Source organism: Hemitrygon akajei, chromosome 32 (assembly GCF_048418815.1).
Source record: "Hemitrygon akajei chromosome 32, sHemAka1.3, whole genome shotgun sequence".
NCBI lineage: Eukaryota > Metazoa > Chordata > Chondrichthyes > Myliobatiformes > Dasyatidae > Hemitrygon > Hemitrygon akajei.
Window position 1 is genome coordinate 7,154,725 of NC_133155.1, and position 21,934 is coordinate 7,176,658.

General features: G+C 42.5%; 1 protein-coding gene and 1 long non-coding RNA gene across 2 annotated transcripts in view; both read right to left on the minus strand.

Moving 5' to 3' along the window:
* gpn2 (GPN-loop GTPase 2) overlaps positions 1–21,934 on the minus strand; it is a 189,367-nt gene that overhangs the window by 129,366 nt on the left and 38,067 nt on the right. The gene's annotated exons all lie outside the window — the stretch shown is intronic.
* LOC140719674 (uncharacterized) lies at positions 765–21,324 on the minus strand. The gene is made up of 8 exons (XR_012096977.1): positions 21,180–21,324; positions 18,742–18,762; positions 18,629–18,655; positions 18,259–18,303; positions 17,269–17,373; positions 14,006–16,605; positions 9,864–9,980; positions 765–2,605 (listed from the first exon to the last, which is right to left on the minus strand). It is a non-coding gene; the product is annotated as an uncharacterized lncRNA (long non-coding RNA).

Consider the following 21,934-nt stretch of genomic DNA (forward strand, 5'->3'; position numbering starts at 1 on the left):
CTATGGACTCACTTTCAAGGACCCCCTCATATCACGTCCTCGATATTTATTGCCTACTTATTTATTTTTCTCCTTTCTTTTTGAATTTACAGCTTGTTGAATTTTGTTTTGCATGTTGGATGTCCGTCCTATTGGGTGCGTCATTCATGGGTTCTACCTGTACTGTGTTTCTTGTATTTACTGTGAATGCCCACAAAAAAATGAATCTCAGGGTTGTATATGGTGACACATATGTACTTTGGACTTGCTTTGTCGGTTACCCAATGGAGTTCTCAAAAGAGGCGGTGTGTAGGATTGCACACAAGTCCTGACTGAGCAAGCCTAGGCTGCAGTTTGTGACTGGAGTGCGTCTAACACGGTTTCTCCCTTGGGCACATTCGGACTGTCACATCTGTTCAGGATGGTTGGAAACAAAATGCTCCCTGATGCGTATGTAGGGCAGCTTCATGCCAGGGGGCTGCACTTACATAAAGGAAAATGTTGCAACATCAGCCCTTATGTAACTCACATTTTTGTGTCACTGGAAGCTGTCCAGACAGCTGCCCACAAGCTCTAGTAGACATTGGGCTCAAATCAAACGCATGAACAATGATGAAGTGTGTGTACACAGGTACTCCTGTTCCCACAGACACACTGAGTTTAATGAGGCCTTATTTTTTAAAATGTAATTTCCTGGCACCAAGTCTGATTTTTTTATTTTGTTCATTTTTATATTTCAAGCTTGGATGCTTTTGGTATTGAGAGTCAAAGCAAGTGAGAGCAAAGTGACTAAATTAGCTTTACTTTACACTGTTGTTCAAATCATCGACCCAAATTCAATTCTACAATGATGCCACTTTTATTCTGCTGTGAGGGCGCAAGGAAGACCACGTTTCAGTCTGCTGGTAGAGTGCAGTCTTTGTCTCACAGCTCAGAGCTGCTTTTCAACTGAGATTAACCCAGAGAAATGAGCTAATATTAATTTCTTCATTGCCTGTGACCACCAGTCCCCTAGTATGACAAACCAGTGATAGGAAAAGCACTCTAATTATGCATTACCAAATACTAGATCCATTCTCCATGTCCTAGTCTAAGTTCGGAACGATTCCCAAACACTGTATTACAAATATACAAATTCAGGATACAGTGTACAGAGGAGAGTCTTTGTTAAATGCTCAGGTCCACTAACCAAGCTCTGAACCCAACAAGTGGTGAGGTACACCACTGATAAGAAAGCACGGCAGCACCTCTACCGTGTTTGCAAAAATTCAGCATGACATTTAATACTTTGACAAACTTCTATAGATGTGTGGTGGAGAGTGTATTGACTGGCTGCATCACAGCCTGGTATGGGAACACCAATGGCCTTGAATGGAAAATCCTACAAAAAGTAGAGCATACAGCCAGTCCATCACGGGTAAAGCTTTTCCCATCATTGAGAATGCCTGAATGAAACACTGCTGCAGGAGAGCAGCACCCATCATCAGGGACCTCCACCACCCAGGACAGGGTCTCTTCTTGCTTTTGCAAAAAGGAAGGTGGTACAGGGGCCTCAGGATTCAAACCACCAGGTTCCAGATCAGTTATTACCCCCAACTATCAGGCTCTTGAACCAGTGGGAATAACTTCACTTGCCCCACCACTGAAGTGTTCCCACAACCTATGGACTCACTTTCAAGGACTCTTCACCTCATGTTCTTACTATTTATTGCTTATTTATTTATTATTATTATTATTTCTTTCCTTTTGTACTTGCAGACTTTTGTCTTTTCCACACTGGCTGAATGCTCAATTTGGTGCAGCCTTTCATTGATTTTATTATGACTATTATTCTATTATAGATTTATTGAGTATGCCAGCAAGAAAATAAATCTCAGGGTTGTATATGGTGACATATATGTATTTTGACAATGAATTTACTTTGAACTTTGATATGCCCTCAAACTACAATTGTTAGGACATACAGGTCAGAATAGCCTTGATACAACTGACGCTAAACTCTCCTTGAGTATATACCTTGCTGTTAATGCAATAACTTTAAGTTATTTAATTGAAGTTACATTTTAAGTCCACATAAAAGATTCTCACTGATCGCATTCAGGAAGGGTTTGGATTAGCCACTCCAACATCATTCATTTTCTCAGCTTTTAGATTCTTCCAGTTTGAACGGAATGCCACGAGGGGGCCATGTTACATTGATTCCTGTCCATTTTGTGGCTGCCTGTTCTCTGATAGCCCTGCCTTTTAGTTGGTGTGGTGAACTAGATATACCTGTCTGACTGCTCCTGTGGCTCCTCCCACAGACCCTGCTGACTGCCCCTGTGGCTCCTCCCACAGACCCCTGTATAAAGGCGACTGTGGTCTGCTGCTCTCCCTCATTTTCCCAGGATGTAGTGTTGTTCTTCAGTCAATAAAAGCCGATATCTCACTTCCTAAGTCTCAGCGTGAGTTATTGATGGTGCATCAGTTGGCCCTGGTTTCAGCAGCTTGACGGGGTCTCCCCTTTCTCAGTCATTCTCCTGACACTATAGGAGGACACGCCAATGCCCAGTACAGCAAGCAGCAGTGCAGAAAGGTTGATGACTCCGTCGGTACTGTGAATCACAGCTTCACCCGCAAGCTGCATCTGTGCAAATAAAAAAAAAACACCAGTGTTTTTTAGTAGCATTATTTCTCTGCCCCCCTCAGTTAGCCAATCCCACCATGAGAGGAGTTCACATATTGCACAAGCAGCATTATAGTAAATTTCTGTTTAATATCCTGCATGCTGGACCAACTGGCACTCTGGTGCAGTCAGAACAAACTGGAGCTGAACATGCTCAAGTCAAAGGAGATGATAGTGGATTTCAGGAGACATCCCCCTGCTATGTCTCCCCTCACAGTCCTCAGCAGCCCTGTGTCCACCGTGGAGAACTTCAGGTTCCTGGGAACCACCATCTCTCAGGATCTGAAGTGGGAGCAGAACATCAGCTCCATCCTGAAGAAGGCCCAGCAGTGGATGTATTTCCTGCGGCTCTTAAGGAAATACGGTCTGCCTCAGGAATTGCTGCTGCAGTTCTACACTGCAGTCATTGAGTCTGTCCTGTGCACCTCCATCATTGTGTGGTTTGGAGCCGCCACCAAGCAGGATAGAACCAGACTACAGCGCACAGTGAGGACTGCCGAGCGCATCATTGGAGCCTCCCTGCCCTCTATTGTGGACCTGTACTCTTCCAGGTTGAAGAAGAGGGCGGGGAACATCATAAAGGACTCCTCCCATCCTGCACACGGACTGTTTGATCTGCTTCCGTCTGGTAGGCGCTTCAGATCCCTCCAGACTAAGACTAACAGGCACTGGAGAAGTTTTTTCCCTACTGCGGTCACTTTGCTGAACAGTTAACTGCCGGTTAACTGTCGGCTAACTATTACTTGGATTGCACTACCTGTATGTATAATCTATATTTTCATTTATATTTATCATTATTATTGTTATGAGCAGAGAGACAACATCTGCCGGAAGTAAATTCCTTGTATGTGCATAGGTACTTGGCGATTAAAGTCTGATTCTGATTCTGATTCTTGGTGTGCTCTGCACCATCCCTCAATATCGAACACAACACAATCCATTTGACCAACTTCATTCTCATTGGCCAAAGCAGGGCTAACTGGGCTAATTTCACTTTTCAACCCTTGATCCATATACTTCTAAATAATGTCTCTTCAAATCAGGGGTTCCCCAACTGTTTTTTTTAATGCTAAAGTCCTACCATAAACCCAGGTTGGGAACCCTTGGTTCAAATGTTCATCAATCATCAGATTACCCTTTGAATATGATGAAGAATTTTGCATCACTCCAGACCCTTACCACTGTGGCTGGAAGTCACCGTCCTCACACTCTGGTCTTTCTCTCAGTCATCTTCAATCTCTGTCATTTAGTTTGTTGAATTACTCTGTGAGTGAAATAGATCTTACCTTTTCACCCTGTCTGGGTCACTCATAATCTTATAATTTTATTAAATCTGTTTTGAAAAACTAATAAAAAAAATAAAAAATAAAAAATTATTAAATCCCACCAAAGCCTCTTTTGTCCCAAAGTCAAATCTTAACTAAATTGCGTCACCCTAGTAACATTGTTGTAAGTATCATCTGCATTCCCTAGTGCTATCATCTTCTTCCTGTAGTATTGTGACCAGACACAGTGGTTGAGCTGCGGCCTGAGCAGTGATTTATGAAGTGTTACCTTGATTTCTCTCCTTCCACATTCCATGTCCCAGCCAACAAATGCAAATGCCTCACATGCCATCTTAATGATAACTGTGACAGGCTGTTGTCCTCCTTGTAATACTGAGGAACGATCCCAAAGGAAAACATCCTTTACTCAAAAATATCAGCCTTGTTTCTCTCCCCATTGATGCTGCCCAAGTCTGTCGTTACTGCCTCTTCAAGTATAAAAATAATTTGTTCATCCTTTTTGACTTCCCTGTTAATTTTCCTTTTCACTGATTACCAATGTTTCCAATCTTATTTCTTTTTTCCCCATTCGCTTCTTTTATTTTATCTGTTTTATTTCTTGTTTTTGGCAATTTGCCTTTTATTTGAAGTCTGTTCCAACTTCTGTACATAGTCTGCATTTTAAATAATTACATTCTGTACTTTCCCAATGTCTAACCTGCACCCTTTCCCCGGCACACATGCCCCCCTCATGCCTATAGAACTCTCTCAGTAATGGGATTGGTTCTGCTATTGCTAACACCCATCATTGCATTACTAATGGTTCTGAGGCATCTGTGAGGGGACTGGTTAGTTAACACACACAAGATGTTGGAGGAACTCAGCAGGTCGGGCAGCATCTATGGAGGGGAATAACTGGTCAACGTTTCAGGCCGAGACTCTTCACCTGCTGAGCTCCTCTAACCTTCTATGTGCGTTACTCTGAATTTCCATCATCTGTAGAAACTCAAACAAGAGAAATCCATCTGCCTAGGGTTTGTGGGGGTGTGTGCCCCTTTTGGACTTTAGGATTAGGTTTGAGTGTAGGGCTGGTGGATGTATATGTTTGGCTGGGAGAGGTTAGGCTGCAGAGTTTTAAGTATGAGCTGCTGTGGCGGCTAGGCTTTTATAGGGTTAGGGTTAGGATTGCTGATGCTGGAAATCCACACAACACACAAAATGCTGAGGAGCTCAGCAGGCCAGGCAGTTTCTACGGAAAAGAGTAAACAGTTGACGTTTTGAGCTGAGACCCTTCATCAGGACTGGGAAGAATAAAAGAGATGAGAAGTCAGAGCAAGGTGGAGGGAGGAGAGGAAGATGTACAAGGTAGTAGTTGATGGGCGAGATCAGGAGAGGGGGAGGTGAGCTGGGAAGTCGACTATTGAAAGAGATAACGTGCTGGAGAAAGGGAAAACTGACAGGAGAGGGCAGAAGACCATGGAACAAAGGGAAGGAGGAGAAGCAGCAGGGGAAAGTAATAGGCAGAGGGGGAAACTGGAATGTGGAATTGTGAAGAGGGGGGCAATTACTGGAAGAATCTCTTATGTTTATACCAATTAGTTAAGTTGATTTTTGTAACTAGGGCACTGGATCTGCTTGGTTGGTAGAGCAATTAGCTCACATATTTTTGCAAGCTGTGAATTGGCTGAACACAGATTCCTAGAATAATGGGAACATTAGGAAGAGGGCCAAGTGGAAACACATACACACCCTTGTCTCTCTTGGGCTCCTGTATTGGGATCCGGTGTTGTTACTGATTTCATTGTTGTCTAGTTATTGACCAACAATCCTCCAAGAGGTCCACAATCTTGTCGAGGCTTGATGGCTTGCATGCCTCAATGACCTACAGAGCCATTTTGGCCGCAGTCAGGGGTTTATGGTTTGGCTCTTGGTAGGGTCACCCATGCCATAAAGGTCAAAGGGTAGAGGCCAAACTAAGAGTGGTCCATCAATCCTCCAGTTTTGGAGGTTCAGCTCAGGGCTAACAATCCTGACTGATCAAAAATAAGAATTGTTACAGAAACAGCAATGAAGAAGCCTTCCTATACTCAGTAGAGATGGAGGACCTTTATTGCTGCCCTAAACACCAGTGGTGTAATGGGTAGTAAGTTCAATGGTTCCATTTAATATCAGGGAATGTATACAGGATACAACCTGAAATTCTTACTCTTCACAGACATCCACGAATATCAGAGGAAGTAGACAGCACACAACCTTAAAATTTTATCTCTGCAGACATCCTCGAAGAGAACCCCCAAAGAATGATTGACAGAGAAAAAATGTTAGAATGCCAAAGCCCCCCCCATACATAAGCAGCAGCAAAGCATCACCCCTTCCCCACCCTCTTGTTCCAGCAGGCAACCACTTACTTAGTAAGTATTGAGCAACAATCATAACTGATGTGATGACAGAATTCTGGCTCTGGTTTGATCCTGGGGCCATTTATCTCTGTATGTAGTGGCGTACTACAGGAAGATAAATACACCTTGTGCTGCTCCTGACAGAGCCTGCATTTCGTATTACCAAGGTTTCATTACGGCTTTTCCTTTCACCGCACCAGTGCCTTCGCTTCAGTCATTTTTCATTTTATTAGGTGTTTTAGGGCATCTGACCCCATGAAGGGGTTTCTCATGGGCTGGGGATGAACGGGGATTGTGGCAAAGACCAGCTCACTGCCTCACGGTGAGATTAGATTGTACTTAGCAATACACATGGTAACAGGCGCTTCCTATCGATGAGCTCGCACCGCCCAATTACACCCACGTGAACAATTTATTTATTAACCGGTACGCCTTTGGACTGTAGGAGGAAACCAGAGCACCCGGAGAAAATCCATGTGGTCACGGGGAGAACGTACAAACTCCTTACAGGCGGCAGCAGCAGAAATGTCACTGATGCTGTAATAGTAAAACGCTGCCCACTACCCTACCGAAACAATTAGATTCTGGACTCTAGGGCTTTCAGAATCAGGTTTAATATCACTGGCATACGACGTGACATTTGTTAACTCTGCAGCAGCAGTTCAATGCAATGCAGGATAATAGAGAAAAAGAACTGAATTACAGTAAATGTACAAATATTATTTAGTTAAATTAAGGTAAGTAGTATAAAAACTTAACATAAATCTCAAAAACTGAGCATAGCATCAAAAGTATTAAAAAAAACATGTGAACCAACATCACTGATGCAGACTCTGCCTTTGGGATGTTGCTTTTAATATTTAATTCTGTCACTTACATAACAGCTGCTGATTCTAATTCATTCGGAGTAGGGATCAGTGAATTGAGTATACAAAAATAACCAGCTGTCATTCCAGGCTGGGTCAAAGAATCTCAAAAATGAAATTCTCTTCGCTCCTGCCATCAGGGTTCCCTACACATTAATGCCTTTCCTCTCCCCCACACCCTATAAAATGGTGTTGCTCCTCCATCTGCTAGTGCCACCCCATGTCTGATCTACTAACAAACGGTTTTTATTTCCTCTCCCTCCCCCCCCACCACTGGAACCAGCGCTGGGGGGGGGGGGGGGGAGGGAAAAGAGGGTCCATACCATGGGAGACAGACACCCAACAGGGTGTCATTCAAGAATTCATTCTTCGTCTGGGATCTGTGAGTGCTGGTCGCTGTAAGCTAGAAAGGAAATGTGTCAAAAGGCTCCAGTTCCTTAAAAAAGACAAGGAAAGATTATTATCTGGGAAAATGGGGAGCACTTTTTCGGTAAATTTGTTGAGAGCAAAGTGGACTCTACTCCTGGTCTGGGGGTGAATCAGCAGATTGGGACAGGGGGATCACAATAAAGATGCCAAGGTTGGTCCCAGTTCCCCCAAAAGGAGGGAATGCATGTAAGCACAGAAAGATAGAAAATCTACAGCACATTACAGGCCCTTCGGCTCACAACGTTGTGCCATGTAACCTACTCTCAAAACTGCCTAGAATTACCTACCGCATAGCCTTCCATTTTACTAAGCGTCTCCTAAAAGACCCTATTGTATCCACCTCTACCACCTTCGCTGGCAGTGCATTCCACACACCCACCACTCCCTGTGTGAAAAACTTACCCCTGACATCCCCGCTGTACCTACTTCCAAGCACCTTAAAGCTGTGCCCCCTGGTGTTAGCCATTTCAGCCCTGGGAAAAAGCCTCTGACTATCCAAACGATCAATGCCTCTCATCATCCTATACACTTCTATCAGGTCACCTCTCATCCTCCGTCACTCCAAGGAAAAAAGGCCAAGTTCACTCAACCTATTCTCATAAGACACACTCTCCAATCCAGGAAACATCTTTGCACATCTCCCCGCGCTCTCTCTATAGTATCCACGGTAGGCTGTGCTTTCCCACCAGATGAGGTCAAGATTGAGATGAGTGTGCCACTTCAAACAGAGGATAGCTGGCTCACTCTAGATGTTCCTGTGTGAAGGTTGAGGTATGGTTCTGTCCTAAAATTACAGCACAGCTTCATCAGGAATGCATCTTCGTCTCAGGAGGTTCCACCCAATCATAATTTCAAAGATGGAAAGGAAAAGAAAATTAAATGTTTATCCCCAAGAGATGTCACCTGTTAGAGAATCTGTGAATAATGATCATTATATCACTGTGTGTCTCTAACTGCTTATCAATCAGTGACAGATCATTTTAACCTTACTGATCTAAATGGTTTTCAGGTCCATAAAGACCTCCTCCCTTCTTACTTTTACTAGCAGTTTACTCTGCTGTTCTTTTCCCCCTCAAGCATTTGTCTTAAAATAGTTTTATGCCTATCTCCTCAACATCTCCCATGGTGGCAACTTCTATGTTCTGACCATATTGACTAAAGAAAGCTCTTCTGGATTCCTACTAGACTCTTTAGTGACTGCCATAAATTCAATGTCCTTCAGTATGGTTGCTCCAGGGAATGGAAACGTCTTTTCTGTATTGCATCCTCCAAAAAAAAGTCCTAAAATTAACTACATTTTAGCTTTTCCTTCTCCAAAGGCAGCCCCAGACACTTGAATGTTACAGTCATTATAATCTCTCAATTCTAGTATCATCTTTTTTGCACTTTTTCCAGTTTCTAAAGACATGGACACCAGAACAACGCACCGTAAGATTTAACCAACATTCTACATTTTCTTGCAATTTTCTCAGTTTCTCTAGACACACAGACACCAGATCAATGCACTGTAAGATTTGACCAACATAATGCATGTCTTTAACATAACTTTGGTACTTATTTCAACCTGTTTAGAAGTGTTCCAGGTGCTGTGTGATACATTATTTAATAACGTGAATTTCATAGTTCAGTGAGTTGCATATTCCTTCATTCTTTTACTCTATTTATTTTCCATGAAATATATATGCTGCCTTTGTTCTTAAAATTAAATGCACCTCATACTCTTTAAATCTTCATGCCAAAGGTGCAAATTTATTAATTCCAACCTTAAACATGCTGTTTTCTTCAGCATTAACTATACCCCAATTTGGTAACATCTGCAAGTTCCAGAATTACATTTCAAACTTCAGAAACTAAAATAATTTATGTGATTTAGGAATATTAATGATTCCACCACCAATCCTGGAGAAGATGTAGCAGAATAAGTAGCAGGCTGGACACAAAGCTGTTCACACAGCGAGATGCTAAGTTAGTTGCCCAGACTGATAAAACATTTACTCTGTTACTCGCCCAACTTTATATGTTCTAAACTTAATCATGAGTCTGAAGGATGGTAGCATCTTCAATGACTTTTGAAACGCATATATGTATATTATATCTGCCACATTATCCTTATAGACCCCTTCTGCAACTGCACTGAACATGACAGTATAAATAACACTGGAGTTTACTCCGTTAATGTCTTTGTAGCTGCACTAATTTTACTGAATGCTGCCTTGTTTTCTCCACTGCACATTCCCAAATGCACTTAATGTCTACTTACCTGTAATAGTCGGAAGTAACTAGGAGTTAATCTGCTCAGCCGAATGATCATGTCCAGCATAGAGAAAGAAAAGTATTTGATTCAGATGAGGGCTGCATGCAATTCCAATTGTCCCCCCTGAGAAGAAAACTTCACATTATTGACCGAACAATCTTAGTTAAATCACCACAGCCCCGTCTTGTTGAAGTGAATTTAACCCAACCTCTTGTCTACCGGATGTCTGGTTCCACACGGCCTTTTATACTGAGCTTTTTGCATTTAGTGATGTCACTGGACTATTGAACCATCTGTCAAAAAACATCAGTGTTGTGCATTCAGGATCGAGGCAGTCGCTTCACCGAGGAGCAGACATAAACACATCAGTTCTCTCCCTGCTCTCAGTACTGGCAGGACCCAAGGGTCCTTCTTCAAGCTTAATCAGATAACATGACTCCATTACGTCCACCGGACACTGGAAACTTTTAGACGGCCTATTGTTTGGTTTTCTTCTCACTGGATATACCCACACTGACCTAACCTTCCTCTTTCTGGAGGCAACTTTTTTTTTATTCTTCCTTACTACCCGTCTAACATTTGTATATCTGTGAACTTATAATGCTACTGTGACACTGTAATTTACTTTGGGATCAATAAAGTATCTACCTTACATAGTTTTGAGTTGGAAGCATCTCTCAGTTATTAAGACTCATCTCTGCAGTCCCATTCCCCTCGATAGCAGGAAAGTATAATTGGAGCAATGGGCAGATTATATCAGAAAGCCATAAAGAAGATTAAAATAATCCCTTGATGGCTGTGTGTATTGAGAGCCATGGAAGTCACCATTCAGTGGGCAAAAAATTCTTCCTCACATCTGAACTAACTGCAAAACGGGGACAGAAAACAACGTCTGGGAAGCTCTGCCAAAGTGACCCTGATTCACTTTCTGTTCCTACTGAGTTATCAACTTCTTTGGTAACCTTCCTTCTTCCCACACACTGGCACCAGCAAAACGGAACAGGTCTACTATCACCGACTGACAACCATTGTGAAATTAGTTGCTTTGCAGCAATTACCATAAATTACAAAAGTTGACTAACAGTAGTGTTCATAGACTGTTCAGACGTCTGATGGCAGAGGAGAAGCTGAGTGAGAGTCTTCGGACTCCTATACCTCCTCCGCAATGGGTGCAAAAACAAAGAGGGCATATCTTAGATGGCGAGGGGGATTTAATGATGGATACCACCTTCTTGAAGCACCTCAATGGTGGGAAGGTTGTGCCTGTGATGGAAGTGGTTGAATCCAAGTTGTTTCCATTGGTAGATGAGACTAGAACCAGGAGACATTGCCTCAAGATTCAGGGGAGAAGGTTTAGGACGGAGATGAGGAAAAACTGTTTTTCCCCAGAGTGTGGTGCATCTGTGGAATTCTCTGCCCAGGAAAGCAGTTGAAGCTTCTTCACTAAATATATTTAAGATACAGTTAGATAGGTTTTTACATAGTAGGGGAATTAAGGGTTATGGGGAAAAAGCAGGTAGATGGAGCTGAGTTTACAGACAAATCAGCCATGATCTTATTGAATGACGGGGCAGGCTCAATGGGCTGGATGGCTTACTCCTGCTCCTATTTCTTATGTAATCTGTAGATAGATAGATAGATAGATAGATAGATAGATAGATAGATAGATACTTTATTCATCCCCATGGGGAAATTCAACTTTTTTCCCCAATGTCCCATACACTTGTTGTAGCAAAACTAATTACATACAATACTTAACTCAGTAAAAAATATGATATGCATCTAAATCACTATCTCAAAAAGCATTAATAATAGCTTTTAAAAAGTTCTTAAGTCCTGGCGGTAGAATTGTAAAGCCTAATGGCATTGGGGAGTATTGACCTCTTCATCCTGTCTGAGGAGCATTGCATCGATAGTAACCTGTCGCTGAAACTGCTTCTCTGTCTCTGGATGGTGCTATGTAGAGGATGTTCAGAGTTATCCATAATTGACCGTAGCCTACTCAGCGCCCTTCGCTCAGCTACCGATGTTAAACTCTCCAGTACTTTGCCCACGACAGAGCCCGCCTTCCTTACCAGCTTATTAAGACGTGAGGTGTCCCTCTTCTTAATGCTTCCTCCCCAACACGCCACCACAAAGAAGAGGGCGCTCTCCACAACTGACCTATAGAACATCTTCAGCATCTCACTACAGACATTGAATGACGCCAACCTTCTAAGGAAGTACAGTCGACTCTGTGCCTTCCTGCACAAGGCATCTGTGTTGGCAGTCCAGTCTAGCTTCTCGTCTAACTGTACTCCCAGATACTTGTAGGTCTTAACCTGCTCCACACATTCTCCATTAATGATCACTGGCTCCATATGAGGCCTAGATCTCCTAAAGTCCACCACCATCTCCTTGGTCTTGGTGATATTGAGACGCAGGTAGTTTGAGTTGCACCATATCACAAAGCCCGTATGTGAGACTGTGGTTTGCTCCCACACAGGTCTCCTCTCCAAAAGAGTCTGTTCCTGAGGGTCATATACTTTGGATGCATATGCCTGAATTTGAAATGTGGTGAATGATGCTGGACGTTCGTCATTGAGATGAGTTTAATGCTGCTTGTTACCCTTCAAACTCATCCTGAGCCGCTGAGGACCAATCAATAATGGGCATTCACTGAACACAAACTGGATGGCATTTTTATTTACCAACTCTGTGTGATGTAATGCATTGTCATTAATTGACTCACTTCCTCTCTGCTCATTGGATCCCTTCCTAACTGCAAGAAGAGCACTTGGGAAGCCTTGTGAAGCAACCCCATACTCATGAGAACAGCAAGAGGCCACATAGTCAAAGGATCTTTTCCACTTACATACTAGAGAATTCTGGAAATAATGAGAACCATTCTGGGCTGCTGGTCCTGTGATTTAACACTGCATTCTTCAAAAGCAAGATTCCAGTACCAGGTGCAAATTGCAAATCAGGCAGAAAGTGAGGACCTGGCATCAGTCCCATCACATCACCCCAGGGGAAGGTGGAGGAAGTTCATAAACAGATTTCCATGGAACCCGAGATTACTTGGCTAATCAATGGTGATGGTTGCTTCCACCTAAGCGAGATAGACCACTGCAAACAAATCATCATGTGAGGTACAACCAGCTGTCTTATCATGGAAGAAATAAAGAGGGAGATCTCAAATAGTTTTTATATTATCCAATTGAGGAAACTATCTGTCACAGGCAGACTGTTAGCATTTAAACTTTTTCTGTAACTACCTTCATGGCAATGCACACAAAATGCTGGAGGAACTCGGCAGGTTAGACAGCATCTATCAGTCGACGTTTCCTGCCGAGACCTTTGGGTTTTTCCATAGATGCTGCCTGACTTGCAGAGTTCCTCCAGCATTTTGTGTGTTGTTCCAGATTTCCAACATATGCAGAATCCCCAGTGTTTATTATTTTTTTTTTCACTTGCCATGTCCAGTTTCCAGTTTAACATTGTGTCCTTGTGTCACAAATTCCTGTTGCTCTGACTTTAACAACAGTAGGACTAGACTAGCAGAGGTTACAGTAAGCTTACTTGAACCAGAGTTGTGAGATGTGCAAAGGTGCATAAATCAGTTAAGGAGAAAGAACAATTCCCAAAATTCAAAGTTCCAGGAATATAATTGAGAAGAAAAATATACTTACACAGATTAGTGGCTATGTTCTCGTATTTATTGATTGCAAGGGATGTGGAAACCGGCAGCCAGAACTTTGAGAAGTTAGCTGGGCAAGCACTTGTTTTTTGATAATTTGAAGAAAGTAAAGCAACAGGATTAACAGAAATGCCCTCGTGGATTGATTGGATGGCTCGAAAGGGTCCTCCTACCAGATAGTATGCTTTTTTATAACGTGGGTCAGGGTAGAAATCATTGCGGGCATATTACATTACGCAAGCCAGATGGGTGTTCGTTTCAGGCTGAATGTCCGTTTTGAGTTTTAGTTTAAAATGCCGTTCAGAAATGTTCTTCATTCTGCCCCGGTTTTTTCTAGTCCTAGTCTTCTGTATTTGCGTGGATTTTTTAAAAAACTGCAGCTCAACCTAAGGGCGGCTTGGTGCTGTTCGTACTTAAACAGTCTAGGCAAGTAAATCTATACAAAACACGGCAAAAAGAGAGAACTTACCGCGTGGGGTGGTAAACGACCACTTGAACAACCAGGACTCGAACCGAACTACATTACTGCGGACACAAGAGGCAATTTAAAACAGTTTCCGCCCCGCTCTCAAACTACAACCACGGGAAACGCCTTCAAATCCAGCCTACTGGGAGCGGCTCCAAATCTGCCTCTGAACCGGTCCAACCTAATACCTGGGGCGGTTGCTGTTTGGGGGAACTGTAATCTGACATTGGCTCCCCATTCCCGTCCTGAGACAACCCATGGTTCAGTACGGGAATTGAACCCGGGTTGGTGTTCATAGCTATTCGTCGTGATTTAAGCGTCAAATCCAGGCATTAATTTTCAATTCTACCTTCTTTGGTCATGTCGACGGCACAGGAATGCGGCTCATAACGCCACTCTCTCACAACACGATTCGATTCTCACCTCGGTTGCCACCTCCAAGTTTTCCATCGCCACGTGGGTTTCCTCCCACATTGCATAAATATACGAGATGGCAACTGTAAATTGCCCCGAACATGTGTTGAAATGTGGGGAAACAGAATGAGAGTAGTGTAGATGGTCGGACGATCTCGGTGTTTTTGTCGGCTTTATATAACTTGAAGCATTTTACCCCTGTCACGGCAACCTAAACTTGTTGATTCCGAATAGTCGCCTGCCCGCCATCGCGTCTGTTTCTCATTTTAGCGTTTAGCTCATGTATAATTAATGCTGAGTTTATTAAAGTAAAAACAAGTGTTCCTTCATATTGGTCACTGTCCAGATTACTGCAATGCCAACCCTTGGAGCTGTAGATGTGGAAAAAATACCAAAACGTTCCCCACCGCCTGATTTGATTCACAAATGACCACCAGCTCTCATACCAATCTTAAAAAGTGATTAATAATGTCTCTATTAAGATTGTAGACGTTTTAAATTTAGTGCTGATACTATTTAACTGGTTCCCGTGATGATTTTCATACCAAACTGTCTAGCTTTCAACTTACCAAATACCAAAATCCTAACACTAGTAAAGCAGGCTCTAAGGAACAATGTACCAATTATAAACCAATCATAATCGGGTTAAGAGTAGCCACCCAAAACAGAAAATATTAAACACAAAGAGATTCTGCAGATGCAAATTCCTTGAGCATGTAGTGTACTACACACAAAATGCTGGAGCAAATCAATCAACGGGGAATAAGCAACATTTCAGGCCTAGACCCATCACCATGACTCTACTGTAAATATATTCCCATTCCCATCCCAATTAAGTTACAGAAGAGGCACAACTTCCTATGCTTCTCACACATACTTGACCAATGGCTGTTAGTTGGTTCTTGCTGGGTTAAACAATTCCAATTGTGGGATTGTGTGTGGGGGAGGGGAAGCTCTACTGCCCACTGCCATGTTACTCCAAGCAGGTCACCTTAGGCTGAGCTGCAGTTCTTCAAATCCAGAAACTAGGACAAGAACTAGAATGTATAAATAAAGGTTACAGAGATCTGTAACACACCCATGCCCTGCAAGCAAGTATTGTGGCTCACCTTCAGGCTCTGTGGAGCTTTAGGTAACTTCTACTCAAAAGCTGTGGTTTGGTATCCCAAACAGCAACTGGAGCCCAAAAAAAAGAGAATTCCATGTATTGGAAGCATCATTAAACTAAGGCACACCTGCTCCTTCAGGTGGAAGTATAAAGAACCTAAGGCTTTATTGTGAAGAATTTCTTCCTCACTGAAACAAGAACTTCTGGGTACTAGCTAAAAGTTGTTGCTGTACACCAGGGGTTCCCTACTCTTTTTATGCCATGGAACAATACCATTAAACAAGGGGCATGTGGATCCCAGGTTGGGAAATCCTCCTGAACAGTATTTCTCACAGTTGTTACTATATCCCTCACATGGGATGTGCACAGGATGTTTGAGCAGAGATGTCATAGTGTTTGTCAGGTACATACAGAAAGAGCTACAATTATAAACATATTTAGCTCTAGCTGAGGAAAAGCAGATACAAATACATCCCTGAATTGTGGATTAGATTACATTGATCATCTGACTGAAATTCTGAATAGACCAAGGAACCAAAAATAGCCACCATTAATGGAAGCCATGCCATTTAGATATAATAGACACATGACAAGCAAAACAATATCCAACTTTATTTAAGTAGCAAATTTAAAACTCCGTGGAATTAAAAATTCCATTTGAGCCAAAAGAGATTCTATTTCCATTTTCAAACAGTAATTATAAAAAAAAAGTTTTTAAATTTTAAATGGCCAAATCTGAAAATAATGATTTCACACAGGGGTCAGGAACTGCCAATAACATGAATAGACATTGCAAACGTAACTTCATCTGATGGAAGAGATAGAAAATGGTCAAAATTGAGGGGTTTGTGTGGGAGCAAAAAGGAGTTTAATATCAAGCCATTCAACATGCAATTTGTATACAAAATCTCCAAAATAAAACAATGCAAGCACCCACATTTGCTCACTCAAAAGTAAAAAAAAAGTTGCCTTTATAAAAACTGATAAAAATATTCCTTTCAACTGCACACGTTGCAGGAAATTGATAAGCCTTCCAGACGCTGTTGATACCATCGCCTATCAGCAACTTTGCTTCTCAAGCCTGCAATAAATAAATAAATTAGATTAGTTCCAATTCCCTTGGGGAGATTTTATTGTAAATCAGTGTTCCTTGATGATCTATGGTGAGAACACAAAGTGAGGTCACTGGAGGGGAACTACTGACCACCAGGACCACCCAATATAGCCACAGCTCCTTCAGAGTGCACTCAATTACAAGACTGATTGCACTAGCAAGTCATTCTAATATAGTCAATGACATCATTACAATCTATCTTAAATCTTCAATTCCAGCATATTCTTGGGGTGTACACACCTAGATTAACAGCTAGAAACTAAGCTGTGGAACTGACTATATCATGACAGACTTGAGGAACTGAACAATCTCTTCCTGTCCCTAACCTCATTAGGAGTTAATTTCCAATTCCAAATCCACAATTTAGATATTTCACTTCTTTTAATCCATACATCACAGGAAATTTCACAGAATGTAACAAGATTAAATTACTGGGGTCTGCCACCATTATCACGGATCATAACTGCATGATTCAAGCTCTCCCAAACTCACAAATTAAAATTAACCTTGATGTACCACTATGCCTATAAGGAAACTGTTTACTGATGAATACAGCTAAAAGTGGACCAAAGACAGGAATTCTAATTGGGTCAACAGTACAAGGATATACCAGAGACTGTATGATGTTACCTCCTTGTTTTCTCCATTTTGGGCAGGAGCAGTGCTGGGTTCCTGGTTCGAGTCACTTGCTTTGCCTTTGACGACCTTTGGTTTCTTAGCTTTCCCAGCAGCTTTCTGCAGAACAGAAATATTATTGAAAACACCTAGATGAACAGCTTGAAACTAAGCTGTGGAAATGACTATATCATGACAGACTTGAGGAACTGAACAATCTCTTCCTGTCCCTAACCTCATTAAGAAATTGTACAAATGACGTTGATAGGCTACACATTCCTCAACATAAAGACAAATGAACAACAACCAATGGATGTACAGAGGGTGTCAGAAACTATTGTGAGTTAGGGATCTGAGAGGTTAGGTCCCCTGCCCCCCCCCCCCCCCCACCCCGAGGGGACTGACTATCTGGAATTAAATGCCACAAGAGATGAAGACAGATACAACATTTAAAAGGCGTTTGACAGGAACTTGGATAGCAGAGACATAGAGCAATATGGCCCCAATGCAGGGACTGCACTATATTAGTGAGCATCATGATCTGAGTGAATGCGGTATGCCGAAAGAGCTTATTTGTCCTGTACTGTGAACGTGATTGTATAATTCTTACAAACATAACTCAACTTCTAGCCCTTAAAGTGGAAGGGGGGGGGGGGGGGGGGGAGTTCCCAATCATTTTTTATACCATGGACCCCAGGTTGGAAACCCCTGCCTTAAAGACTTTTTTTTTAAAAAAAGAGGCCTTGCCAACCCAACACCAAAGATATATTCTCATCCCACAATCTTCCATGGGATTCATTAGATATTCATTAGATTAGAAATCAGAATCAGGAACCATGACCTCCTCTCCTGAACTATACCACTTGAATTGGTCAACTAAAGAGGAAAAGATTGATATAAGAACATTTTTGATCTGAACGCATCAGAAATGAGATAGTTGCTTGACTAAACAGAATAGAGCTGGTTGAAAATGAACATTTATTGACAGTAACCTGAAGAACTTACCTTCGCTGGTGCCTTCTTGGTCGGAGGAGCTGTCACGACACTTGGCTGTTGTGAATCAGTGGAAAAAAAGTGAGAAACATCCTCCAATCTCTGCGTTAGTACAAGAACTAGGAGACCAATCAGTATTTTTATGAGTTAAACAAAGTAACATGTTAATTATCTATACTTGTGTTAGGACTCCATTTTTTAAAAAAATGATAAAATCTTTATTTTAAATATCCTAGGAGGGTATACTAGCTGCAGTGAACTTGAGACATGTTGAAACGCAGTCAATCCTCCAGTAAAATTTTACTTAAATTTACAAGATAGTGTCATGCTGGAGATGGAAACTTCAACAAGCTGATCTGCTATAGGTATCATAAATACCTACCCGTTTTCGCAATGATCTCCTCAGTTCCTGCAAAACAAGTTTAAAGGAGGGAAATCAGTATTCAAACGTAGATAACATAGATATGTGAAATCTATAACAAAAATAATACTTACTTCAGGCCTTGGAGTGTCATTCTAGAACAAGAAAGAGAATTGTTAGTATTTTATTGCAAAATGATACACACATATTACTACAGCAATAAATAGAAAAAATATTACTTTATTGAGGAAATGGAAAAGCAGGCAAACACCACATTGAGTTAAGCAGTTCATAAAAGATTATGTTAATTATATAGAAGCAGACTGGGATAAACTGCCAGATGCTTTTTTTTAAAAGTACTACTGGAAGGGGTAGTGATTGAATGATACTGTAAATCAAAGTATCATTTAGTAAACATTAATCTACCAGGTGCTCCCAACCTGTTTTATGCCACGGACCAATACCATTTATGCAAGTCAAGTGGTCTGTGGACCCCAGGTTGTGAACGGTTGAAACACCGAGGAGGTAAAATACAAACAAAAATTGAAAGGAAATAGCTAAGATAAGTTACAGCACTTCTGAGCTCTAATTTTTACACAATTCACAAATGTAATAAAAACCAATCCATCCCACTCTTTTGAATTGCTAACTTGATTATGTTAGATTAGCCAAGTACAAAGGAGTGTGTAGAAAATCATTACCAGTATTGGTTCAATGGACTGCTACAAAATGGTTACTCACTTCCTGTCATTTCAAAAGTTACAAATAATGAGCTGAGTTTCACTTTCTGAAAACAGCAAGTTTACAGAGAGAAGGCAGTTTCTATTCTATGCAAATTAAAATTCAAACCACTCCATTTGCACCAATTACAATTGTGCCAAAGTCCAATTTGCATTTCTGTGAAAACAAAATTCAAGTTAAGCCTGCAGTAAATTTCTATCAAGCAGAGGACATAGCAAAGTCTCCTCCCTTTCACACAAGAGATGACATAGGAGAAATTCTTTCAACTGCAAAAAATTATAATTATTGACACTGTTTAAAACAGCTTTAATCTGGAATACTGCCATATATTGTTTTAAAAACGTCAATGCTTTTGAAAAATCTTACACCTAAAGGGAGACTTTATTTGAACTATTATACATCACGTATTAAAAAAGTCTTTCAATAATACAATTGGATGCAGCTACCGACAGGTGACATGAGATTCCCGGTGTCATGTTCAATTTAAAACGGAACATCAGTTAGTCCTTTCCACGTAATCAGCTAGGAGTAAGATATCATTTCTTTATCTGCATTAATTATACCAACCCAGGAACTTTCAGAATCCCTCAGATCAGGGGTTCCCAAGATTTTTTAATGCTTCATATCCATTTCTGAGCAATCCTTGGAACATAAAGGCTTGAAAAAGTTCCGGAAATGGAAAAAAACTAATGAGACTAATAGCATCAAAAGCCTCATGGTTTTTGGAGATACAGCAACACTGATAACAGTACCATAGCCTTTGGTCATATCAAACAACATCGCTGTTATACACAGAACGGGGCAAACAAATTAGGCAAATTTGAATCTACTTTGTTACAAGTTTGAAACTAATAAATCGGGAGAGTACAACGAATAAAAATTGTCCCATTAAAATGAGACATCTCAGTCAAAATAATAAGGTATCGGTCGAAAAAGGTAATCAAGGACTGAAAACTGTATTTTAAAACTTCTGAATAAATACTTAATTTATTCCCAAAAATGCACAAATTGATTTATATTTCAGTATAATGTAGGTTAATCAAAATATCGTGGCAGGTTCATTTTTAGTAAATTTACTCAACCGCCACTGAACTAGGGAGGAGAGCCAGGTTAATGATTCAAACACAAACCACTGACAGTTTATGTTCAAGGAACATAATCACTGATGGCCGAGCGTAAATTTCCAGTAAGAGGAATCCCAAATTTCGCTAATGCGGTGAAAATGTAAAAGGTAGAACTGCTGAGATTAAAATTAAAATCAGGCTGATGGCCCTGTGGAGGGGAAAGGAAACGTGAGGATGAAGACGGAGGCGGGAAGATGCCACTCCGCCATACTGTGCCACCTAGAAGCCTCCAACTTCTACAGTCCCTTCCAGTCTCGGGATTCTCCGTTTGCAACTGCCCGTGTCCGGGGGTGAAACAAAAACAACCCGGCGCCTGCAGATGCGAACGGTAGTGAGGGCCCTACCCGATGTTCCCGCGCTGCCCTTGTCTCCGTTCCCCGGGGCCCCGGAGCCGAGCCGAGCCAAGCCGATCCGATCCGAGCCGCGCCGCCGGGGGGGCGGGGCCCTGCCGCCGTTATCAGGAATGCGGGCTGGGGAACGGTGCGCGCATCTGGGAATGCGGGGGGATCATTTTATTAAAAACACGCTCCGGCAGACGCAGGTGAACAGCGGGGGCGCCGACCTAGGCCCACCTTGCCTGCACCGTGTGGGGGGGGGGGCAGAATGGCCAGGCATCCCGCGCAAACCACCCCCCCCCATCCCACACAGAGGGAAAACGGCCCGGCTCGGGAGGCAGGCCGGCGGCAGATGACCGACCGCGCACTCACCGATTTGCGGGGCATCTTGGCTGCTGGTCGAAGGCTCGGCGGGGCAAATGGACGTCCGTCTGCCAAACAGCGCTCGCTCTCACCGACTGGCCACAAGGCGGGAACCGGTTCCAACCAGAACCTCCAACTCGAACGCCATTGGCCGGCGCGGTCACGTGGGCGCGGAAGGTGGGGGGGGGGAATCGGCAGCCAGACTGGGGGGGGGGGTGGAGGAGGGTTAAATGGCGACTGGCTCTGGGGGAGGGGATAAACCGGCGGGAATAAAGACAAAAAGGGTGAATCAGCAGGAGAGAAGCAATAAACCTGGGGGTAAGGAGTGAGGTTGGGTGGTGGGGGGGGGGATCAATGAGGAGTGGGAAGGGGGAATTGAACCCGCCGTTGGAGAGCTTAGCCATTGGGGTGCTGGCAGAGGTCCACCGTTGTGTCGAGGGTGGAGGGTAGGCATGTGGGGGGCTGGATGGATTGGAGGATGTCAAGGTGGACATGGAATCAGGGAAGGACTTGTTGCCAGAATCACAAGTTGATCTGCTCACGCAGCCCCACTTGTCCGGTTAAAACTTGTGGTCAGTCACGTTGGGAGGGAGCTTTGACATCGGACATTGAGTGTTCAACCACAGCTGCTCACTTTCTCTCTTGTTGCATCTTAATTGTGCTTACTGTCCAATCATGTTCAAAGATTGCCTCAGTCTTGTTGCATGCAAGAGTAGATTGCTTCATTTACTGGGGAAGTTTGATTTACGATGAAGTAGCTGGAA